General features: G+C 39.7%; 1 protein-coding gene across 2 annotated transcripts in view; it reads right to left on the reverse strand.

Annotated features, from left to right (window-relative positions):
- MAML2 (mastermind like transcriptional coactivator 2) overlaps window positions 1–24,909 on the reverse strand; it is a 346,655-nt gene that overhangs the window by 24,935 nt on the left and 296,811 nt on the right. The window lies entirely within an intron of this gene.

Here is a 24,909-nt window from a genome sequence, read left to right on the forward strand (position 1 = left end):
TGATATTAATCCCTTCTTCGTCTCCCTTTGGTATAATGAGTAACTATATTAGGGTTATAAATCCTCTCTATAAAAACTTTGATATCAAAGGGACACAGATTAGGAACCATTCTTTTTTTAAATTTTTAATGTTTGTTTATTTTTGAGAGAAAGAGACAGAGTGAAAGCAGGGAATGGGCAGAGAGAGAGGCAGACAGAATCGGAAGCAGGCTCCAGGCTCTGAACTGTTAGCACAGAGCCTGATGTGGGGCTCGAACCCATGGACCTCGAGATCATGACCTGAGCTGAAGTCAGATGCTTAACTGATGGAGCCATACAGGCACCCCAGGAACCTGTCTTACACCCTAAAATTATGCTATTCATCTAGAAGTGCTTGGAAGATGTTATGGCTTTGAATGAAATAAATATCAACATTTCCTATTCTCACTGAAATTGACAGCAATCTAGTAAAGAAGGAATAAGGAAGAAGGAAGAAGGGATAGAGGGCACTACAGTTCAAAAGGAAGGAAATACCTTTTAAAGGGCTGTTTCTTAAATTAAACTGATGTCCAAATTATATATGAAACAAATCTGGAATTTTTTTTTATCTTAGAGAGAGAGAGCACAAGTTGGGAAGATGGGCAGAGAGAGAGAGAGAGAGAGAGAGAGAGAGAGAGAATCTTAAGCAGGCTCTACACTCAGCATGGAGCCTGACGTGGGGCTCAATCCCAGCTGATCCTGGGATCATGACCTGAGCTGAAATTGATAGCTGGACGCTTAACCAACTGAACCACCCAGGAAAATTGATTTCCAAAGGTTGCTTCTAATATTTAGGAAGTAATGTCAGATTTTTCCTTTGGAAATAATAAAAAAATAATATAGAACTTTGACTCTGGAATTTCTTTAATGAAGATTTTATAGACTGCTTTTAGCTTCTTATCTCTCTTTTTTTTTTTAATCTTTTATTTATTTCCAGGAGAGAGAGAGAGAGAGAGAGAGAGAGAGAGAGAGACAGCGTGAGCAGGGGAGGGTCAGAGAGAGAGGGAGTCACAGATTCAAACAGGCTCCAGGCTCTGAGCTGGCAGTCAGCACAGAGCCCGACGCGGGGCTCGAACCCACGAACCGTGAGATCATGACCTAAGCGAAAGTCGGAAGCTTAACCGACTAAGCCACCCAGGCGCCCCATAGCTTCTTATCTCTTTAAGACTGAGAAGTGGGAAATCTAAGAAAATCTTACATATTTCATGTGGTATCGATGACAAAGTACTATAATGATGAAAATGTAAACTTTGTAGTCAAAATGCCTGAGTTAAATATTTCTTCCATGACTTGTTAATTGTTTTTGGGCAAGTTATAAAAATCTCTATTTCTCAGTTTCTTCTCTGTTAAGGGCAAATCATACTGCCTTCCTCACACAACTGCTATATGGCTTAAAGAAGATTAAGTAGGTAAAATATGTGGCAGTCTTTGGCTCATAGGAAGTATGCAAAAAAGAAAAGTTAGCATCTGTTTTAAACTATGGTTTTCTTTGACAGTTTTTACTTATTCTTACCTATACACACTGACATTATTTCATTGATTTTTGTAGGACTCTGGTTCATATGACACGTGAACCTTGTTAATTTTGTAGTCTTCTCTTTTAACTTCTCTAGGCCTTATTTTCTTCAATGTTAAGATATGTAAGTTAGATTATAATCTCTAAATTTCATTCCAGTGCTAGAATTGTTGAAATTCCATTTTTATTGAATCAAGCTAACAATGAATACCACTGTAATGAAATAATTCAATTTCTCTTTTTTCCATTGAGTCTAAAATGCAACTTAACAGCATGACACGCAGTGGTTTTTGCCACTATAATGTACAAATACTAGATTGACCCAGTTGGGGGTGAGGAGCAGGAAATCACACTGGTTATGTTCTTCTGAAGTGACTGAGGTAAATACATTGATGCTTGGGGATGGGAACGCTGAGAAAATTCAAACTCAATTCTGGATCTGTTCAGATACTTCAGTCTGGAAAGCATAATGTAGAACTATACAGCTTTGTTAATAATGTTGGACTTTTTTGAACTGATTCTGTAAAAAGTCTGGGTTTCCCCTCCCCCCATTCTGTAAAAAACAATCTACAAAATATTTTGCTAGAGGTGATTTTTATGTTTTGAATATCCATGCTGTGCTAAAATATACAAAACATATTAACTTACAAGGTAGCCCACATATTCTTGACATATCTCCTCTTAAGAGAAATGAGAGACTACCTTGGTTATTGCAGGTTATATGATAAACATAGAAATCTAGATGCACTGACACAGAATAGTGACTGTGGTCAATATCTTCAAATGTGTTCATCTACTCTAATGTAACATGATTAGCTATTTTCAAACGTATTATTATAATGACCACAAAGGACATTTAAAAAGGAGCCATCTGTTCTCTGTTAAATGTAGCCCTGAAGTCTCCCTTGGATTAGCAAAGCAAGCCACTAAATACTTCAGTGGGACTTCAAAAAAGCTGAGTTCTCCCTAAGAATCACTAAGGGATGAACTTCAAAAGATTAGAGGTTTCACTTGGATCAATTCCCAGAAAATCAGGTTATTTACCAAATCTTATTTATGAAAACTATACAAACACATTTTGATCTGCAGAGTACCAAAATAATGTTTTAGAAAAATGATAACCTTAAATGAAGAGTCTACTGTGGAAAAGAATGAGGAAAGTCAACTTTCTTTGGTCTGATTATGTCTGTCTACATTCATCAAATCAGCTGTACAACTATTTCCAGACCTGCTCCTCCTTTATGGTTATAAATCTAGAAAGAAGTTACCAAAAAGTTTTACTAATTCTGTTGAGTAATAAGATTAGGGATGTCTTACACACACACACACACACACACACACACACACACACACACACACAGTATTTTAGCTTCTCTGTGTTTGTTTGGATTACAAAATGGTAGAGATTGTTGAATTATTTTTAGACATCAACCAATTTTAAGACTTTTTTTTTCATCTATAAAGATTTCTAGTATAAGTTTGGGTTCATAAGCTAACTCTTTATATTAATTCATCTGAGTAGAGAATTCAGAATAAGGCAGATCTATCTTGGCAGGCCATCATAGGTGACTGGTATTGCTTGAATTCTAATCACATCTGGTATTTATCTTTGCTATAGGATCTATCAATTATTTATTTACATACATGTTTTCTCTTGCTATGCTATTACTACTTCAAGAGCATGGACTTTTTTATTCATCTGTGCATTTCCACCAGCACACATAAGCCTGACCTAAAGTAGATACTTAAATAAATAATGACTGGAAAATCAGATAAACTTAATTTATAACACAATTTGCGATTATTTAGGTGTTACTAAGAAAGTAACATATGTATCAAGCATTTCTAGTGAAATAACAAGTATTAATATCAAATATCATATAAAATGCCTCAGCTGAGAATACTTTATTATTATTTGTCAATTCAAGATACTATATGAATCTTGTTGCTTATAATTAAAACCTTCAACTTAAATTTAGCATATACAGAGTTCTGTGAACTTTTAAACTTTTTTTTCCTTAGCAATTAGGGTAGCTTGATTGTATTGGATTCTGTTACTTGTAACTGGAAACAGATCCTTGATTTGAACACAACTGTCCAGTGATTTTTCAATTGGGTAAACATCTGTGGCCTACAGCTATCAGGAGAGAGTGCATGAAGGGAGACTGATACATTGTACAGTTACTAGTGTTTACATCAGTTTTGTGTTTTCCAGCTTCATGCGGTACTTTTTAAAAGGGTATATACATCTAAGACTGCGACAGCTCTTCAGCTGCTGGCTGGATCCAAATAAACAGTTCACTTAGTATATATCTGAGCATTTCCGAATATTTAAATCAAAACAGTGACTAAATTTGAGCCAATTTGGAAACCTTTTATCATTTAAAAATATTGTTATTTAGCCATCCACATAAGAAAAAAAACCTACAAAAATAATTTTTCAAATTTCTGGCCTGTTTATAAACTTACCAGAACTTGGTCCAAGTATGTGAAATGTCACAGTATTGGATATCATGGAAACTTAAAAACAGTCAGCTATCTTTGCCTACAGTATTACCAAACAATTGGCTTGAAAATGTTACCTAACTGAACAAATTAACCAAATCAAGCAGTTGTTTTTGGTAAGGCACAGCTTGATGATCTTTTCTAAGGACCTAATTTACCTGATAGATCTTTAGTTGAAGTTCATCAGATTTATCTAATCCTTGCCAGGTCTTAATTTCAGGTTTCTCCTTACAGACACAGCTGTATTGACACTACTTATATCTAGTATCATTTTTCAAAGTTGCTTTTCAAGGTATTGGGCAAGCATTAGTATTCCATTTTAGAAAGGTGATAAATCAATCAACATTTTGAGGGTTAATTAAGCTACAGTATTTTGACCTCTTTAGAAACAAAGTAACACTGTTAGATATATTGTTAATGTACAGCTGACCAATTATGGAGACCCCATGAAAGGAGACAATCTTGTTTATTTATTTAAAATAAATACATATCCGACTTGATGCTGAAGATGGCTGTCTTTATGCATGGCAGCCCTTCTATATCTTAGTGCTGCAACTTTTCCATTACTTCTCAATTAAATCTGAATAATTTTCTCACACATTTTTTTTACTCTACCTGAATCATTTCTTTTCTGGCAGGTGGGTTCATGGTTTTGTCCTAGGTAATCTACCATTCATTCTTATACTCTCCTATATAGCTCTCCTTACCAAGAAGATATTAACCTTTGGATTTCACCTGGTCATTGGTTATAAAAGAAAGTGAGATGGTCACTGCTTTTAGGACAAAAAAATACATTTAGATAATATAGCTTATTTTAGTAATTTAGTCATATTTATTACTTGTACAAAGATCAAAGAGAGGCTAAGAGAGGCTATTCATATGTGGTGAATAACTTTCAGTCAAATTAACATCATTGGAACCATGTAGTTATGACTACATTGGTATTTACAGGTTGGAAGAAAACAGGGGCATTGATATATTGATATATGATCCCTTCACTTAGGGAAGTCATGACAAGTATGGTAATTTACCTGTAAGCATCTATTATAGTAAAGGGTGGCTGCTGTGTTTCTATTTAAATGCAAATAATAATTCACAATGTTATATAGAGAGTGATTTATTTCTATGTGTTTCCCCCCCTAGGATTTTAGGCTAGCCACTAGAAATACTGTCCAAGGACGTTTATTCAAGGCTCTACCTCACAGAATGGTCAAGTACTCCTTAACATTTATATGTATGGTCAAGGATAGAAAAAACAATCAGGCCTAACAGGATTTATAAAGCATGGCTTATTGAATGATAGTCCTTAGAGGGAAACAATTTGTAGCACTGGGTATGATCTACTTACTGCAAACTGTGATATGTCTTAAATGACCAAACCAGTTATGATTATCATTATCATTATAAACCTCCTGATTTCTGTCTTAATTTAGGATATTTCCTCATTGCAATCTCAGTGGATAAATATGGGCCAGGGAACATTTGCTTTCTCTCTCTTTAATCTTTAATATGTGGATACATATATAAACATCGAGGTGAGACTATGAAAATGGAAATGTTTATAGGTTATATACCCTGGCTATTTTGCCAAGCAAACTGGATTTCTCTTTAGAGATTTAAATAAAGACTGGTTTGGGGGAACCTGGGTGGCTCAGTCGGTTAAGCATCCAATTCTTGATTTCAGCTCATGACACAATCCCACAGTTCATGGGTTCCAGGTCCACATCTGGCTGGCTCCCTGCTGACAGCACGTAACCTGCTTTGGATTCTCGCTCTCCAACCCCCCTCCCCACTCTGTGCCTCCCCTGCTCATGCTCTCTCTCTCTCAAAATAAATAAATGAAACTTAAAACAACAACAACAACAACAACAGGTTTTCCTATTTGGGAGGATTTAGAGCAAATCTACTGGAGGATACAGGGGCAACGTACAAGTCTTTCCCAAGCCCTTGCCTACCTTTCTATATGGGGAACACTCTGGAGAGGCAGTTCCCTGGGTTCTACAGGATCATTTTTTATATCAACAGGACATTCAGTTACCTGCAGACTATGTAGGAACACAGGATGCTGGCACAGGCCACGTTTTAGATTGTTAGAGGTTTAGCCATCCCTTCCCACTTTCCTTGATTATACTGTGGATGAGTTAGGAGGACCAGGGGAAACAGGGGGGGAAGGACACATACAATTTTGAACCAAACAGTTATATAAAATATAAACTTATATAAAAGTTGTTTCATGCAGACATCAAAAAACCATAGGAGGCTTTATTTGTTAGAGAGAAATATTTTTGGCTAGAAATATATTTGGCTAGTAGGAATAATCTGATAGTGTCACCAACGGTTTTAGTTATTCCATATCTTTTAGTGCTTCCACAGAAGGATATATTTTAGAAGTAATTTCATGATAATGATCCAATGATGTTTATAAGAATTTTGAGGTTTTTTTTAAAAGATCACAACAACTCAGAAGAAACATTTTTTTACATTTAAAAATAGTATTTTCCCACTTTTAAAATGTCCCATTGATCTTTTTATAGCAGTAAAATAAAGACACAAAAATGATTACACAAAAGTCCATAAGCCAGCCAATGACAGAATAAATGGGACTTTTTTTTCTTAGCCTTTAGAAAAATGCCAGCACACACTTCAGCCTCTCACATGACTTGGTGGTTAAGGGTTTGGTTTGCAAAGCACAATTCAATATTTTATTTACAGAAGGCAAAAGAAATGGTAACAACTTTACATTTTGATTTCCGAATATTTGTGTTTGCCAAAAAGAAAAGGTGTCTGTGTGTCCGTGCACGTGTGTGGCTGGGGAAAGAGCCTTTCTACCATTACTTCTTAAAATCTACTTCTGTCTATTTCTTTCATTGTTAAACTTACTCAAAATTATTTTGCTGAAATCTCACATGCCAAAATTGAGCCGAGCCAAATTCTTGGATATCTGTTCTCTATTTTGGGGCTGGAGTAACTAACATTCAGTAAACAGAATGTCCAGAGCCTCTTCTTAAAGCACCACTAGCAGGCACTGTGAGAGCATTTTCATTCAGCTTATTCAACTTGGGCAAAGCGGGAACAGCGGCTTACACCAACTGAGGATCAGTGAACACAATCTCATAGCAACAGACACCAAAACAGTCCCTCATTACAAGCCTTGTCCGACAATCAAGTCTTTAACGAGAACAAAGGTTGACAGTGATTAATCATTAAGCAGTTCCTTGTTCCTTGATGCACGTGTTCTCAGCAGCCTCCTGCAGAGGCAGTCTGGCATATTTCCTGTCTCTGTGCTCCACTGTGCCATATCTGAAGGGACACCCAGGCAGCCTTCTCACTATTTTAATTTCAAATGCTACAAACATCTACAGAGTTTCTATGTGCACATGTCTTGACTTTTATTCTGAGCCTGGCAGACTCTGAATGGATATAGGGACAGAGAACATAATAAGCCGTTAGCTCCACATCTGCTTACTAGATTATGTTCAAAGACAGTATAAGAAATTGATTAAACACTGTTTTCTGGAATAAACCTTTGAAATCTGTTTGCGTTCCAAAACGTTGATACAATTTAGTTGTGCAGGGTACATAAGATACCTTCACTACTGTTTCTACATAAAAATAGCTTCTGTGTTGACAAAGTACCATGCTTTAAAAAGCAATAAAAATATTTTCAGAAATCATCTTTCAAATAATTCTGTTTTGCAAAGCAGCAGATTTGTAATGTTAACTGACATGATCATCATTTTATTCAACACTCTCTTTTCTGTGTTTTAATTACTTGACGAGGTACTATTTATCTAAGCTGTTTATGCAATGGTATATGTATTCATATTAATAGACTGACTTGGAAGGTCTATTTTTTTTCTCTTTTAACATATAAATATCACTGATGAAAACTATGTTACCTCTGAATTAGGAGGTCAGGTGAAGAGGGAAGAGTAGCCATGAGACAGAAGTTTCTAGGAGGTGAGGGGCAAGGGTTAACGGAAATAACATCAACAAAATTAGCAAGGGAATCCAGTTATATTAACAGATTATATATTAATATATTGTTTCTCAATAACAAACATCACATGTAATAAAAAAACAAAATCGGATAATCTTAAGGATTCTTTATACCTATCAATTTCTCTTTTCAAACCAGACAGAATTCACGAATGGCAGGTCTCCAGTTGCTTGAGTAGAAGATTTTAACTACTATGTCTACAATATAAAAACGAGAGCATGAAATCCAGTTGCAGATATGAAATATGCAATTTTCCCAGTGCATTTGGTATTTTAGTGTATATTGTAATTTTTAAAAATTTTTAAAGATTTTTAAGTTATATTGAATTTGCTAAGGAAAGGAAATGACAATGACATTCCACAAATAGAAAGACCACCTTATTATTGGTAGCTAAGCTCCTCACCCAAATGTATGCGACAGGGATGACAGAATGGTTGTTGACTCATTTTAAGATCAAAGCAGCCTGTTAGGAAACTCCATTCAGAAGATGAACATCTTTTAACTGGAGCCTCCTGGGATCAACATTTAAAACTAACAACAGTGAACTCTGAACTGTGAAGGAAAGCAACGATGGACCAGAGGAGGAAAGTTTTCAAGTTTAAGATTTTCTTAGGCTATATTCTTATAAATCAACCAATCTGATTACTTTAACTTAATTCAGCTTCTAATAATCTTCTCTTAAGTGGTTGTATATTTCTCTGCAGTTAGGATAAATTGGTCTTCACCTCACACACATCACTTTTAAAACACAATATTTGGCTTCAACTGGCTTGCTTAGCCTCAATCTTACTCCAATTAGAAGCTAATCTTGTAACATTTGGGGGCTTATGTCAAAATCCTAGGGGAAATGCCTAAGCGAATTACAAATTAAGGGACTTGAAAACCATGTGTGGATGGCATGGAATATTAGAGCAATTTCTAAATCATGGGGTATGCAAATTTCAAAGAAATTCCAATATATGTTTATTTGAGTCATTATCCATAAATAACAATAAGAGGTATCATGTACTGGGAACTCACTGCATCAGTCACTGTATTGGACACTCTATGCACTATCACATCTCATAACTGTAACCACCTTCTGTGATAACCCTATTAGTATTCCCATTTTACAGTTGAGAGAACTGATATTTAGAGGTGTTAAATAATTCATTGAGATAGTAAGAAATGGAGACAAAATTCTAACTCAGGCAGCCTGACTTCAGAGCCCTGCTATAATAGTAGTATAATAAACTCAGCCAGAGTTACAAAGCAGTGGTAAACATATACTATTGGAGCATAATATGGAAATATGAACCAATGTAGTCTAGTGCAGCAAGTATACAATTTGGAGATAAAGATCTTGTATTTGATATTGGAGTAATATGCCATTAAGTTGCTTCATTTTTCTGGACTCCTCATTTGCAAAAGTAGTATGATGCTTAATTCCCAGAGTAGTATATGAGATATTATATGTAAAAAGCATTTTGTAAGCACTGGACTCCAGTTGGCTAAAATAAAAGCATGAAACTGCAGACATATTTTCCATTAAGCCAGTCCAATAAATGTGGAAGAATAAGAACAATAAAATGAGAGTGCTAAGAAGGCAAAAAAAAAAAGAGAGAGAGAGAGAGAGAAGCCAATTTTAATGGAAACATGTTAGCCTTGTATGTCAAGATGCATAGAAGATACCTTTACTACAGAAAAGACATAAACCAAAGTGAACTGAAAAAGAAGTTAATTTTCTGCAGGCAATATGGCATAGTTGTTAAGAATTTTGTACTTAGAACTCACTTTAAAACCTGGGCAAGTGACTCAAGTCTTAAGATCTCTGTTTTTCTCATTAGTGAAATGGAGATCATGAATGTAGGGATTAAGGAGATAATGCATATAAAGTATCTCATATTAACAAGCCTCAATTAATACCAGTGTCTAGCATAACTATTATTTAACTTCTGTCATTACAGTTTAAAAAAAAAAGAATATATTTTCAGGAGAGGTCTACACAGAGAAGACATTTCAGAGCCTTATGAAAGGAAGTCAAGGAAGGTAGTCCCTAGGGAACACACATAAACAGGGCATTTGGAGCTGCCTTTAAGTACATCTTCGGGTTGATTCTAAAGTCCTTTTGCTTAAAAGTTAATTTTACTGAAACTGATTGGCCCCAAGGTTCAGCTCTTATCAATACTTCAGATTGGATCTCTCTGCCTTTGTAGATAGATTTAGTTTCATTCAGTGAAATGCTGTAGTTGAACTTGTTACCTGAGTCTAGAGCTGCTATCTGACTCATCACACAGATGCCACCTACGCTAATTGGAGGGGCAGGGACACAGTTCCTGTTGGGAGGGGACAGAGAGAGAGAGAGTGAAGGAGAGGGGAGAGAAAGACTAGAGAAAAGCACTGGAGATCAGAGCCATTCTGACCACCTTGCTTCTCTCAGGGGCAGGAAGCTGTCTGGTGACCAGATCATAAAACTTCCACCTATACTACATTCAGGACTCTTAAGAGACGTGACATCCCTCTGCCACACTGCCACACCTTTTATACCTGATGCCTGTGATGTTTTGAAACTCTCCCTCCCCAAGTTTGAAGGGAGAATGCACCATCGTATCTGACAGAGATGTTCAGATTCTAGAAGGAACACTAATTATGGGGATGTAAGTAATTATCATAATATTTTACAAGGGCTTGTAGAAGTAGAATGTGTCCATTTAGATGCAGATACTCAGAATGCCCTTTAAGGTTCATTTGCATAGTATTATGGGCTTTCAGAACATGAAGAAAAGGGTAGATACACTATACACTGTTGGTATGGTGAAAAAGAAAAGACTAAACTTTTGATTTAGAGTGCTTTCCGAGTAGAATATAGAAGGGAAGAACAGAGTCAAAAATTCTGTGGCAAAGATTTGTTTAAATACCTAAAAAAAAAGGGGGGGGGATGGAGTGGGGTCGGGTAGGGAAGAACCCTAAGATGAAATATATGAGAAGTAACTGGTAATGACAATAAAAATAGTAATAATAATAATCAACATACATTCAGGGCTTGCTAAGTATGAAGCATATTCCTAAACAGTCTAAAGCCATTACCCTGCTTAATCTTCATAACAGTCTTTTAAGGTATATTTTATATCCCCCCTCCCACTCACAGATGAGGAAAATGAGGCTTTTAGAGAACTCAACTAAATTGCACAATATCCCTCAGCTAGTAAATGGTAAATTGAAATCTAATTAATGGACAGGTGTGCTTTGGTTTATGTGACCCCTGATATTAAAAACTGCATGTAAATAAAATCTTAAAAAAACTGAACCCCTCTGAAAATATGAGAATGGGTTTCCTTTTTCTTTTCCTGCCTCCCCCTCCTCCTTCCTTCCATCCAACAAATATATTTTAAGCTCCCGCTGCACCATATATTGGAGTTGTAGCAGTAAATGAAACAGAGTTCTGGTCCTCATGAAGCAGACATTTCAGTGGAGACAGACAGAGAATAAACATATGAACAAATAATATATTACATAATGCTAAGTATTATAAAGAAAGAGAAAGAAGGACCGGGGCATTGGCTATCCTGGAGGTTTGGGTTTGGAGGGGTTAGGGTGACCAGAGAAGACCTCTGGGAGATGACATTTGACATCTGAAGTTAAGGGACAGCCGGGGGATCACCTTAAGTCTTGAGATGGGAGCATGTTTGGCATGCCCAAAGCAGACTGAAGTGGCTGGTGTAAGAGAGGGAAGAGTAGGGGTGCGGAAGGGTGGGTTGATCCCAGAAAGCCTTGCATGCAGTTTTCAGAATTTTAACTTTTACTTTGAGTGATATGGAAAGACAGCAGAGGATTCTGAGAAGAGAAGTGATATGATCTGATTTACATTTTAAAGATCATTCTATCAGCTGCGTTTGTGTGGGGAAGGAAGACCACTAAGAAAGGCAGTAGGAATAGTTCTGGGCAGGGATAGTGGTTTGGACCAGAGTTGTGGCAGTGGGAAGTGGCTGGATATCAGACAGACTCAGAGGCAGAGCCAATGAAGTTAATCCATGGACAATGTGGAGTGAGAGAGAAAGAAAAGCATCAAGCACAACCATAAGATTTTTGGTCTGAGCAAAGGGAAGTATAGCATTATCATTTTCTGACATGGGGAAGACTGTGAAACACAGTTTTGCTTTGTTTTTTGGTTCTGAGGGGAGGAGAGAGGGGGTTGGAAGTAAAGAATTTAACTTGGGATATGTCAAGATTGAGATGCTTAACATAGCCAAGTGTAACTGTCAGGTAGGCAACTTGATATATGAGTCTGGTATTCAGGAGAGAGATCCAGGCTGACAATATAAATTTGGGGGTTGTCAGCATAGAGGAGATATTTAAACCCATGAATTTGCATGTTATTACCTAGGGAGTAGGTATAGATGAAGAAAAGGGATCTAAAGACTGATCTGGGTACCCCATGGTTTAAAATTGGTAGACAAAGAAGAAACCAGCAGAAGAGACCTAGGACCATGAAAGAGTGCTGTTCTGAAAGCCAAGGGAGGAAAGTGTGTCAAGAAGAGAGTGATCAAGAGATCAATGTTGCTGATAAGTCATGTAAGATGACAGCTGAGAACTGACCATTGGGATGGACAACTGGGTATCACTGCTGGCTTTGACAAGAGCTATTTTACTGGAAATCTAGAGACAAAAACCTGATTGGGATGGGGTCAAAATAGAGTGAGAAAAGAAGTGGAGGTCGGGGTTTTTGGAGAATTTTTTCAAGGAATGTTGCTGAAAAGGAGGGCAAAAAAACCAGAGAAGTAGCAATGGGATGTGGAAGGTTTTTGTTTATTTAGGCTTATATGTTTATAAAATTTATTTATATTTATTAACATTTATTTATGTTGAGAAAGAGAAAGAGAGCACGTGTGAGCAAGAGGAGTGTGCTTGTGCAAGTGGGGCAGTGACAGAGAGAGGAGAGAGAGAGTCCCAAGCAGGCTCCATGCTATTAGTGCAGGGTTCGACATGGGGTTCATACAGGACTTGATCTCATGAATTCGTGAGATCATGACCCAAGGTGAAATCAAGAGTCAGATGCTTAACTGACTGAGCCACCCAGGTGCCCCTTAAGGAAAAATGGCAAATGCTTTAGGATTGTAAACTTTTACTGTATTTCATGTGCTTCATAATACGTGTGATTTAGTATATTGGTTTTGCTGATACAGCAAATAATATTACTAATACGTATTACTAGCAAAGTTATAATAGTGCCAACGATAGTTTATAGTTATCATCCTGATCACAGCAATCATTTTGAATGTAATATCTATAGGGTTTGGTCACTAATACCTTTGGAACAGAAAGCTATTAGCTTCACCTTAAGCTCTTCTGGGCAGAAATGCTTACTGGAAATGCGTAAAAATCACAGACAAGTTTTTGAATAAACTACAGTTCGAGCCACATAATGGAAAAATGTTATGGAAAGAATTAGCCGTTTGCTCAGTTCCGATATAACTCTTGGCATAGAACATTTTATTTGGGCTACGGTAACTCAACTTTCTGAGCCTTATAAAAACACGCTCAAATTGCCCATTACGGCTACTTCAGCAGAGAAAGGCTAACAACAACAATAGTAATAATGATGTAGAGGTAGAACCAGACACCTGGAAGTAAATACTGGACTGGCTGACTACTGGGAACAGCTTAGCTGGGGGAACAGGTCAAATTTAGGCCTGAATGTTGGACGGAGATGACTGGATGTGATAGTCCCTTTCAGGTAAAATTGTTCAAAGAAAAAAAAATCCAGCTGCTAGTTTATAAATTCCCCACCACATTCATGACTCAAAAGTGCAGACTTTGGATGTCCCTCTGAGCCTCCCAGTTCTGGAGTTTATGATATTTGATAGTTAAGTGCCATTTAATGAGGCTATGGAGAGCTTTTAGTCAATGGTTTCACTCCCCCAATGGCTGGTGCTGGAGGTACAAGTTAGCAAAGCGGGGGTGCCTGCAGATGGAACAGATTTGCACACACAGACTTACTTAGCAGCGAGAAAGAAAGGGAAGGGCCTGAGTCCTTATTTCATTTCTAAACACCAATGAAGGCCAGCATAATTCCCTAGACTATCTCTAGGCAAAAGAGTAGAAGAGATGGGTAAAGTGTGCCCTCCAAACTCTCCTTTTTCTGCTGTCTTTCTCCATCTTTCATCAGAATCTCATTTTTCCTAAGCAACTCTCTTCTACACAGGGCTCTGTACCCGCTGCTGACTTCTGAAGTCTAATCCATACTTGCCTTCCCCATTAGGACTGGTGCCTCAGATTTACAAAGATCCCTTTTTTGCTATAAAAAAATAATCTATCTCATGGTCAATTTCTCTTGTCCTCAGTTGGGTCAGTATTTTTCCAACTTTAATATGCATGTGAATCACTTTTTGATCTTGTTAAAAGGCTGAGTCTTAGTAGGACTTAGGTGGTGGTGGCGGTGCTGGGGTCCTGAGTTTTTGCCTTAACAGGTCCCCCCCATTCCTGACTTCCTGACGCTGCTGTTCCATAGCCCCTCCTCTTGGGTACGCCGGGTGACTGAGACTGAGCGATCCTAAGGCTTACTGTGAACTGAGGTGGCAGGAGTATATTGGATGCCTGCTTTCTGACAATGTTTGGGGTTCCACAGCTAGATTTCATGCATTAACCAGAAAGTGAATGAGACAGGAGTTTTAGGTCTCAGTGGCAGAGTTTAAGGGAGAAAATTTTACAGCTGGACTTGAGTGGAGAAAACCAGAAGCAATCTTCTTTGAAATAGGACAACTATGCTACACAGAGAGAGGATAGACTCCAGCACCAAGGATTATTGATTTACTACCATTTTCTTTTGTGGTGTGTGTGTGTGTGTGTGTGTGTGTGTTTTAAGGAGTACAGTTACACGTAAACCTCAAAGCCTTCCTTAACTTCATCTGCCCACTGCTCAGCCTAGACCAATCACCTCTCCTGTGTCCCACAGACTCCTGGGCTTCTCCTTATTGAAACTCTGGTCACACTATGTGGGTTTGCTCCTTCCCCATTAACCTGGGACTCAAAGGAAGAACTGTGTGTGGTGATTTTTTTTAAATTTCTTGAGAGAAACAGTGTGAGCAGGGGGGAACAGAGAGAGAGGGAGAGACAGAATCTGAAGCAGGCCCCAGGCTCTGAGCTGGCAGTCAGCACAGAGCCTGATGCGGGGCTCGAACCCACGAACCATGAGATCATGACCTGAGCTGAAGTCTGATGCTTAACGGACTGAGCCACCCAGGTGCCCCTGTGTGGTCATTGTATACATGGCCCTCAGAACGGCATCACATACAGCAATGATCGAAAAATGCTTGTGAAATGAATGGAAAAGTCTAAGCTTTCCATATTTCTATAGCCAATGCCTTCAGTTTCCCAACTAAAGTGGAAGGTAATAGTCCGTTATGAGTCCAGTACATCAGGGCCTCACTGAGGGCTGCTCCCTGAATGCAGTGCTCCGCCTGGGCCTATGGCAGGATTGTGGGGATGTGTGATTAGCCAACGAGTTGTGAGCTGAAGTCATGTGTGTCATTCTCTAGCTAAGAATGCATTTGTTAATGCAAGGCCTCTGAGGACTCTTTCTTGTCTCTCTGGTTTCGCAACTGGCAATGCTGAGTGGTGACTGCTCCATCACCCTTAATCCATAAATGGCTACAATGGACAGGTCCCCCTGCCCCCACTGAGGACATACTGAATAAGAAATAAAGCTCTGCACTTCAGTCATTGGGGTTTTGATGGTATTTGTTACTACAGCATAACCTCACTTACTCTGATCAGTACACACTATGGGGGATGGAGTGGGAGGTTCCCTGAACTGAGGAATGCCAGGTCCTGCCTAGTCCCAGGCTCCACATCCCTCTTCCTTCTGAAGCTGGGTTTCAGGTGTGGCCCTGAACCAAGTCTCTGGTTCTGAAAACAGAGCTTTTGCCTTGGTTGTTAAGACCAAGTTCACATCTTGCAGCTGGTTCTGGCCGGAGGATCCCTGTCATGTATGTATCTGTGACTAAGTTCCACGTCTGTAGCCCAGACTCTCTATGGTGAGGGGCACTATCTTGTCCTTGCCATCCTGGGCACGGTGGTTATGCTTCTGAGCCCGAATTATCGGCTCCAGCTCACCCTGTCTGTTTGCCTGGATCTCTACAACTGCCTCCGTGTCTCCGTCCGTATGATCCATCCACAGGTCAGGGCACCCTGAAGACACTGTGTTGAATTTCATTTTGCTGATCAAATGGCTGTGCTCCCACTGCTTATCTGTTGCTGTATTCTTACTGCCACAGTGATCTCATTGCTAGTCCCTGTCCTGAATCTGTCCCCAAACCCCAATGCCTGCCCTGCTATAATCAGGGAATTTTGTCCCAGTTTCCTGCCTTTCTTGTTCTTCCCCGAATCACTGCAGTTAAATGGGCCATGTGTATTTGTGTTCCGAGACATAACAGATGGGATCTTGGGGATTAAGGTAGCAAACAGAGAGCAGGGGGCTTTTAGAAGGATTAGTCTTTCGCCTGGTGGGGAGGGGTAGAGAAGGACGCTGGGGAGCTGATTTGAAAAGGGTCACTTGGCCCTATAAGCATATGTGACAGTCAGTGGATTTAGTCCACTCTCAGTGTCCCTGTCTGTCTGTTCCTCTAAGTATCTGTAAAAGAAAGAGCACTCAATTTAGAGTAAAAAAAACATGGGTTTAAGTGACAGCTGTGCCATTTCCTAGCTGTGTGACCTCAGACAACCAGTTAACCTCTCTGAGCCTATTTGTTCAGGTGTAAAATAAAGCTGACATAGTGTCCCTAATGTGGCCCACAATGAGGCTGAGCGGGGTCTCATAAGGATTGCCTAACAGAATGTTTGAGGAAGCACTCGGCCTGCAATAGAGTTTTATTAACGTAAGGCGGTGTTATGGTGATGAAGAAGGAACAGACAGGCAGACAGACTAGACCAGTAGGCATCTGCTGAATCCTTAACGTGACTGGGGGCTATGCACAGTGCTGAACTAAGGTTCTGGAAGGAAGAGAGTTTAGGAGCATGAAGTCCTAGAAACCAGTCAGAATAGGATGAAGAACCTCTGCTGAAGGTGTGCCAGAATGTTCCTGGTGGGACATTCACCCAATTATGCTACTGACTGAAAGCTCACTTGGAGTTCAACCACATTGCTTCCCCTCCTGATTTACAGCTGAGATGGGCAGATGTGCAGAGGGACAGGCTACAGATGGCACTGTTGCCATATGATGGAGGCACTGTTTGCATATTTTGTTGCTAGGTAGCTTTGAGGCCTCTGGAGGCCCTCTTTGCTCTTAATTCCCAGTGCACCCACTTACTGAGCCCGCCTTGCCTCCTCATCTTTCCAGCACGGTTCCCACACACGTGGGAGCTTTGCCTCCTGCCCAGTAGCCAGGCATCAGCAGTTGGCAAGGCTCCCCAGACTGGAGCCCGGACCACCCAGCCAGCTGGAGGACTGATGTGGAATGTGGGATCATGTTCTAGAGCACAGCAAGACCACACTGCTGCATGGGATGTCCCATCTGTGAGAGTGGGATCTTTGGGGCTTGCAGGGAAATGCAGCCAGACTCCATACGTACTCACACGAGGCCCTGGCCGGGGGCGGCCGTTCATTATACAAGGCCTCTCCACCTCGCAGGGTTTTCCTACACAAGTTGTTCGCAGCCCACACTCCTCTGGCGGCTGGGGGCAAACAGAACATCCAAGGCAGAGGGTAATAATGCACAGGGAGAATGTAGGAAAGATGGAGGAAAAGACATGTGATTAACTTGAAGGGCCTTTAACTAACAAGATGCAGTGAACAAGAGGCAGCTTTGCTGGGGAAGGCCGGACCTGGCCAAATCTGGCAAGCACGCCTAGTGGTACAGGCTTGGAGACAGTTAAGTTGTAGGGTGGTCATAAAAATGGAGACTCCGGATATAAAAGGCACAAAATAGCTGGAGAAAAGGTTAGGGAAAAGCAGGTTAAAGAAGATAGCAGTAGGACTTTAGAGAACCAAGACAGTGAGGAAAAAGTTTATTTTTTAACAGACAATTAAGAGTTCTGAGAGGAAAATGTTTACATAGACAATGAAGTTCTTTTTTTTTTTAATGTTTTATTTATTTCTAGGAGAGAGAGAGACAGCGTGAGCAGGGGAGGGTCAGAGAGAGAGGGAGTCACAGACTGAAACAGGCTCCAGGCTCTGAGCTGGCAATCAGCACAGAGCTCGATGCGGGGCTCGAACCCACGAACTGCGAGATCATGACCTAAGAGAAAGCCGGACGCTTAACCAACTAAGCCACCCAGGCGCCCCAGGCAATGAAGTTCTAATAGTAGACAAGATCACTTCTGCAAAGTGCCTGTGCCTTGGGGTTACGTGGGTTTGCAGCCCCCACTCCACTGCTCCGACCTGTGTGATCTGGTCAGAGTTGTCTCACCTCTCTTAGCCTCAGTTTCTCTCTGTTTGAAGTGGAAATCTTAATGATGCCAAACCACAAGGATATCATAAGACTCAAAACAGATCATGTGTATGAAAGTTCTTCTAATCCAGGAAGTTCAAACAAATGTTAGCTATTATCACAGAATTTCTCTGTTTTCCAAGACTGTATTTTTTACACCTTCCAGGGGTGCAGATCTTATGCACATTGCTGAAAGCCATGTCTTCTGTTGAGTAGTTTGGTGGTAGGTAGAGCTAAAAGGAATAATTAATTAAAAGACTTCTTCTGGCTTCCTATCAACTATCTGGTTTCTTTTCAGCTATCTGGCTTTCTAACTACTATTTTGGCCCTTCTCACCCATTCACCTTACAGAACATCCCTGGATAGTTCTTTGAATTGTTCCAGAATTTGCATGCCTCTGTGACCTTGGGCATGTTATTCTGGATGCCTATAATGCCCTTCGTCTGGTTCTCCCTCTGCTCACCTCTTACTCAGCCCTCAAAACCCAACTCTGATGCCACCTCGGGAAGCCTTTGCCTAGGTCAAATTGGTCAATCCTCTCAATGTTCCTACAGCACTCTGTTCAAGACCCTGATATAGCTTCTGGCAATAATAGACATAAAAACAAAGAACAGACTCCAGCTAACATTTATTAGGGGCTTTCAATATTCCAGATGCTGTGAGAAGCATTGTGCATAGATAATCTCAGAGAAGCATTGTGCATAGATAATCTCAAAGACTCCTCAACATAATTTTTTCAAAGGTAATGCTGGTGTTGTCTTCACTTTATAGATGAGTAAACTGAGGCTCAGAGAGGTTGAGTAATTTTACTGTAAGGAAGTCATCAGCTGGTTTCAAATGTAGAGCTAACTCAGAGACCTGTGCTCTTCACCGCCATCTAGTACTATACCAATGTGATGTGTTCATCAGTCACTTCCTCTCCCATTAGACCAAGTGAATCTAAAGAAGAGGAACCCTAACTTAGTCATCAGTGTGCATGCACACCCATAATAGAGGTTTGCTGGATGAAAAGGTAAGTGGGTTTCACTTTGAGTAAAAGCACAAGGTAGGCTCATGTAACAACCCTAAAATGTCAATATCTTCTCTAAACTGAAGTCCTATACACGCCACCCAAAAGAGACAACAGTTACATCTAACAAGGATCCTTGGCCATCATTCATCTGTTTTTCATCCTCTTAGCAACACCAGTAAGCATCAGCTTCTAATGTGTAGAAATGATACATACATGGTAGATATGCCCAGCCCTCCCTTCCTTCAGGACTGATTCATATGGTTAATAGCATTCAGACAAGACAGAGGGCTGGAAGTCTGTCTTTATTCTTTATGTAATCTCATCTACAGAGTTTCATTCTAATAGTGACCAAAAGTATTCCTTTCGGCAGCTGTGTGCTCAGCACACACATAGCTAAAGTTGAACAAGATAAATAAAAATATCTTTATGTTACATCGAGGAGAAGGAGAAAGAAAGGAGGGATGATACAGGAATATAATTGGTGCAACATGAGGTAGGGCTGAGATGGTCCAGGGTGGCCATGAAGAAAAATAAGGCATCATATATAATACATTTGCTTAGCATGCTGGCTAACAAATAAATTCATAAAACATCTCCTCAGGTCTCCATCACATCACTAACATCAATCACAGTCCCTGGCACACAGTAGGTACTTAATACCTGTTGCATGCATGGATGGGTAAGTGAAATATGAATGGCCAGTGTCGTAGAAGTTTTCTCTTCTACCTGTAGGAAGTGCAGGAGGCTGGAAATCTGGATTCAGAGCTTCTGTAGGGTAAGGGGAGAGGAGAAGCCGGACTCTCTAGGCAGAAGCTGAGACTGTTTCAGTCAGTACCTGTTTAAAGGATACCTGTGCCTTTGGAGTTTCTAGCCAAGGTGACAATGCCCAGGATTGAGCTCATGGGACTTTGATCACTGAGTTGCATACATTCTAAAGAGAATTCAGAACACACAATCTTGTGAGCAAACTTCACATTTCCTCCTTCATTCATTCAGCAAATTTTTATTGAGTGCTACTGCAGCTGGCACTGTTCCAAGTACTTCACATAGATCACTCTCTAACACTCAAAGCAATTTTAAGGTATATGCCATCAGTATCCCAATTCACAAAAGAGGAAGCTGAGTCCTGGAGTAGTTAAGTTAGCTCTCAAGGCTACACAGCATGTGGTCAAGCTATGAGTTTAGTTTAGGACTCTCTGACTTCAAAGCCCCCTCCTATTTTCTCCCTTATCCTGGGTCTCTGACCTTAAGGAACTCAAAGTTGAGCAGGGGAATCAGCTGGAAGACAAACGCGGTGTGGGAAATGCTCTGTCAGAGGTAAGAAGCGGGTGCAGTGTGACACAGAGGAGGGGTATTTACCTGAGAGCCAAGGAAGAAGGATCAAGGAAGCAATCTGTGTAGGGGAGATGATATGGCAAGCCTTGGAGGAGGGCTGGGAGTTCAGCAAGTGGAAGAGACAGAAATACAAACAGAAGGGGAGCATGATGCATTTCTAACTCATTGTTTTTCATTTCTGTGTAAATGGACTCATAGATAAACAAGGTACCAATAATGTCTAGCTATCTGCACCTCTTTCCACTTATTATTTGTCCGAATGCAGGGGAAAACCATCTACAGATTGAGTACATATGTTGAGATAGGTATTAGATAACTTGCTTTGGATCTTGAAAGTTTTTTTTTTTTTTTAATGTATTTCTGAGAGGGAGAGAGAGACAGCATGAACAGGGGCGGGTCAGAGAAAGAGAGGGAAACACAGAATCCAAAATAGGCTTCAGGCTCTGAGCTAGCTGTCAGCACAGAATCCAACGCGGGGCTCAAACCCACGAACCATGAGATCATGACCTGAGCCAAAGTCAGACACTTAACCGACTGAGCCACCCAGGAGCCCTGGATCTTGAAAGTTTTAAAAATAGCGATTTTTACTACTCTATCTGTTCCCTCAAACATCTATGTTCCTACTTGCTTCAGTACTTTTGTATATGCTGGTCTCTCTGCCCAAAAGGCTCTCTTTTTCTTTATTTAAAAACATTGTTTTGTTTTAGTATTATTATTGTTTACCACACAGTGTTATGGTTAACATACTATTCCGGTATAGTTAACATAGAGTGTTATATTAGTTTCAGGTGTACAATATAGTGATTCAACAATTCTTTAACATAATTTTTTTAAAGTTCATTCATTTATTGGGGTGGGGGGCACAGAGAGAGAGAGGGAGAACAAAAATCCCAAGCAGGCTCTGCATTGTCAGCATAGAGCCCAACACAGGGCTCAAACTCATGAACTTGAGATCATGACCTGAGCCAAAGTCAGATGCCCAATTGACTGAGCCACCTAGGATCTATACATTACTCAGTGATCATTACCATATGTACTCTTAATCCCTTTTCTTTTTCTCCTTAAGAATTTTACCCATTGTCCTCTTTTCTGCACTTGGCTGATTCCTATTCATATTTTTAAATGTTTATTTACTTATTTTGAGAGAGAGAGAGAGAGAGAGGGAGAATCCTAAGCAGGCTCCTTTTCATTAGCGCAGAGAGCGTAGAGCCCAACTTGGGGCTCGACCCTGCACACCATGAAATCAGGACCTGAGCTGAAATCAAGTCAGAGACGTAACCAGGCACCCTCTTATTCATCTTTTAGGGGTCAGTTTACCACCACTTCTTCTGGGAGGCCCCCCTAACCCTAAGGTTAGGATGGCCTCCTGGATAGTGTCTCCTAAATGTCTCTGATTATGACACTCATTACACTTTCATCCTCATTGACTTGTCTGTCATCTCCTACAAACTTTAAATGCCATGAGAGGAGAGCCCATGACTCTCTTGTTTATTCCTATATCCTCAGTGGTCAACAAAATGGCACATAATTGGCACTCAACAAATGCCTGTAGAATGGAGAAATAAATGAGCATGTATTTGATGTTTTTTTCCTACAGGAAAGAAGCTGAAAAACCAGCAAAGTTTGATATCTAGAAAACAGAGTCAGAATAAAGTAAGGAAGAAGAGAGAAGGCAAAGACTGTGTGTTCTAAATAAAGGCAGAGTAAAATGTGACACATGTAGAGAATTTATAGAATTGTGTCATCCTTTATTGCACCCCCAGTACTTCCTTAAACACATAATAATTTGCCAGATCTTATCAATACTTGTGTTCAATTTTCATATATTCTCAACACATGGACCCCTTTCCTTAAAAAAATGTTATAAAAATGTTATTCATCACATTCAGGGCAGTGTTGCTCTTTGCTAGATTTATAGCATCGGAATAACCTAGAAAGGAAATCCTCAAAGTCAGGGCTCTACTCTTTCCAGGCACCACTTACTGTATTTTGAACATTTTGAACTGAATTTTTACATTTTTAAGTATCGATTTTCATTTCAGTCCAAAGGTCCCTGCCTGTTTCTGAAATCAACATCTGCTAGGGAAGTGAAGAGTGAAACAATTTCTTTTAAAGATCAAATAATGAAAAAAAAAGTCTTTCTTGAAGGACTGTGGATTTTCAATTTGTTCCACATGAGACTATCTCAGGAAATTACCTTTTAACCGCTGCGCATCTTGTTTGTGCAGTCATATTCCCCTGACAGGGATGGACTGGGATCTGAGAGTCTTACAATGTAAAAATCCTACTAGTCTGTCTTCCAAGGACAGTATCCAGGTTTCCAGTTGCTTGTCGTCTCGGAGGGACTCTCTACCTATGTGGGAGACCATTCCCGCCACCCTCCCTCCAACTGCCATTTCTGTAATGAGTCATAATTAAAGCAAAACTATCATTTCCTGTGAACGAACCATACAGTGGATTGCCTAGATAACGTGGTTTTCCAATTATTGAACAAAGGTCAAGGATAGTCCTAAGGAAAACGCCCCCTAATGGCCTGGGTTAACATCTATCACCCTGATCTATCCTCCCGCCTTCTGCTCTGACATTGTTCTCTCTGTGGGCTGGAAATTCCCACCGTTAGTCACTCACCAGCGTACGCTCTCACTTCTGTGTTCAGTGACACCTCAGAAGTTTGGTAAGTAAAAGGTTTCAAGGGCTGGAAGAGGGCTTGGTGGTCACATCCAGAGACTCTGTCCCGTGGCAAGTATTTTTACTCATTTAGTATGTTGGCGGACCACAAAAAATTATGTTTGGAAAAGCTGTTATGCTGCTAATTTTTTTTAAGCGACTCACTCTAAAATTCATATGGCAGGATACAAATTCAAAAATAATGACCCTATTTCTGAAAAAAAAGATAAGATAGGGGGAATTACTCTACCAGGTACGTGATGACTTATAAACCATTGTAATTTAAACAATGTGCTTTGGAAGAAATGAAAAGATAAACAGAATAGAAGAGAGGGTCCAGAAATAGACTCACAAATCTAAGGGAAATTGTCATATGAGAGTAAGGACATTACAAATCCATGGGAGAAGAATAGAATATTTAACAAATGTTTCTGTGACAACTGTCCATCCAAATGGGAAATAAAACTATATCTCTACATCGTAGCATACCCACCCACAGAATCACAGCTGAATTTCTATCTGGTAAAACAGCTCAAACTCTATAGATGGAGATCATTCCAGTCTCACTTAGTGCTCCGTGTGTGTGTGTGTGTGTGTGTGTGTGGCAGGGAGGCAGATCCAGAGGCAGGTGAGGATGGTTGACCTGACACAACTGCCGGGCCTCCACTTAGAGCCAATCTAGCAGGGAGGAAATTTTGCAAGGGCAATTTCACTGCTTCCAGAGTGCTAACATAAAGCCCAGAACCAAGGATACAGTAAGACCCCAAATGCAATGTTGCCAATGACGCTACAGACCTCAGTGTGAGTGACACTGACTCTCATCTTTGATAGAAAGGTGAATAAAGAAAGGTTTGTGTATTCTCTTCTTCCCTCTTCTGAACCCCTAGAGCAGTCCTAGTCTTGAGAGAGGAAGTATACAGAAAGGTTAACAGTTTGCTTAGGAGTAATCTAGCTCTGGGTCTGAATTCTGGATCATACCCTTACTTTTTATATGACCTAGGGATAATAATTGTATCCATATTTCCCAAGGTTACTGTGAGGATTAAACAAAGTAATATATATATTATAGTATATAATATATATTTTTATATATTTTTATATATAATATATATAATATATACATAAAGAGCATAGCACAGTGCCTGATATGCATAAGTGCTCAACAAACTGGTGTAATTACTGTAAGCCTTTTCTCCTCTATTACACTGTTTCTTCTTTCTCCAAATTTAATTAATATTTTAATGAACTTCTGCATATCAAGCCTTGTAAAAAACATTTTTACATATTTCATCTCACTGAGATCTCATCAGTACCTATCAGGTAGGTATGATTATTCCCATTTAATGTGTGTGTGTGTGCATGCGTGCATGTGTGTGTGTGCGCGCGCACATGTGTGTGTTTATGTTCTTTCTCCAATAATACTATGTACTAGTGTTTTTCTTTTTTTTTTTAA

The sequence above is a fragment of the Crocuta crocuta genome, unplaced genomic scaffold (genome assembly GCF_008692635.1).
Source record: "Crocuta crocuta isolate KB4526 unplaced genomic scaffold, BGI_CrCroc_1.0 scaffold98, whole genome shotgun sequence".
NCBI lineage: Eukaryota > Metazoa > Chordata > Mammalia > Carnivora > Hyaenidae > Crocuta > Crocuta crocuta.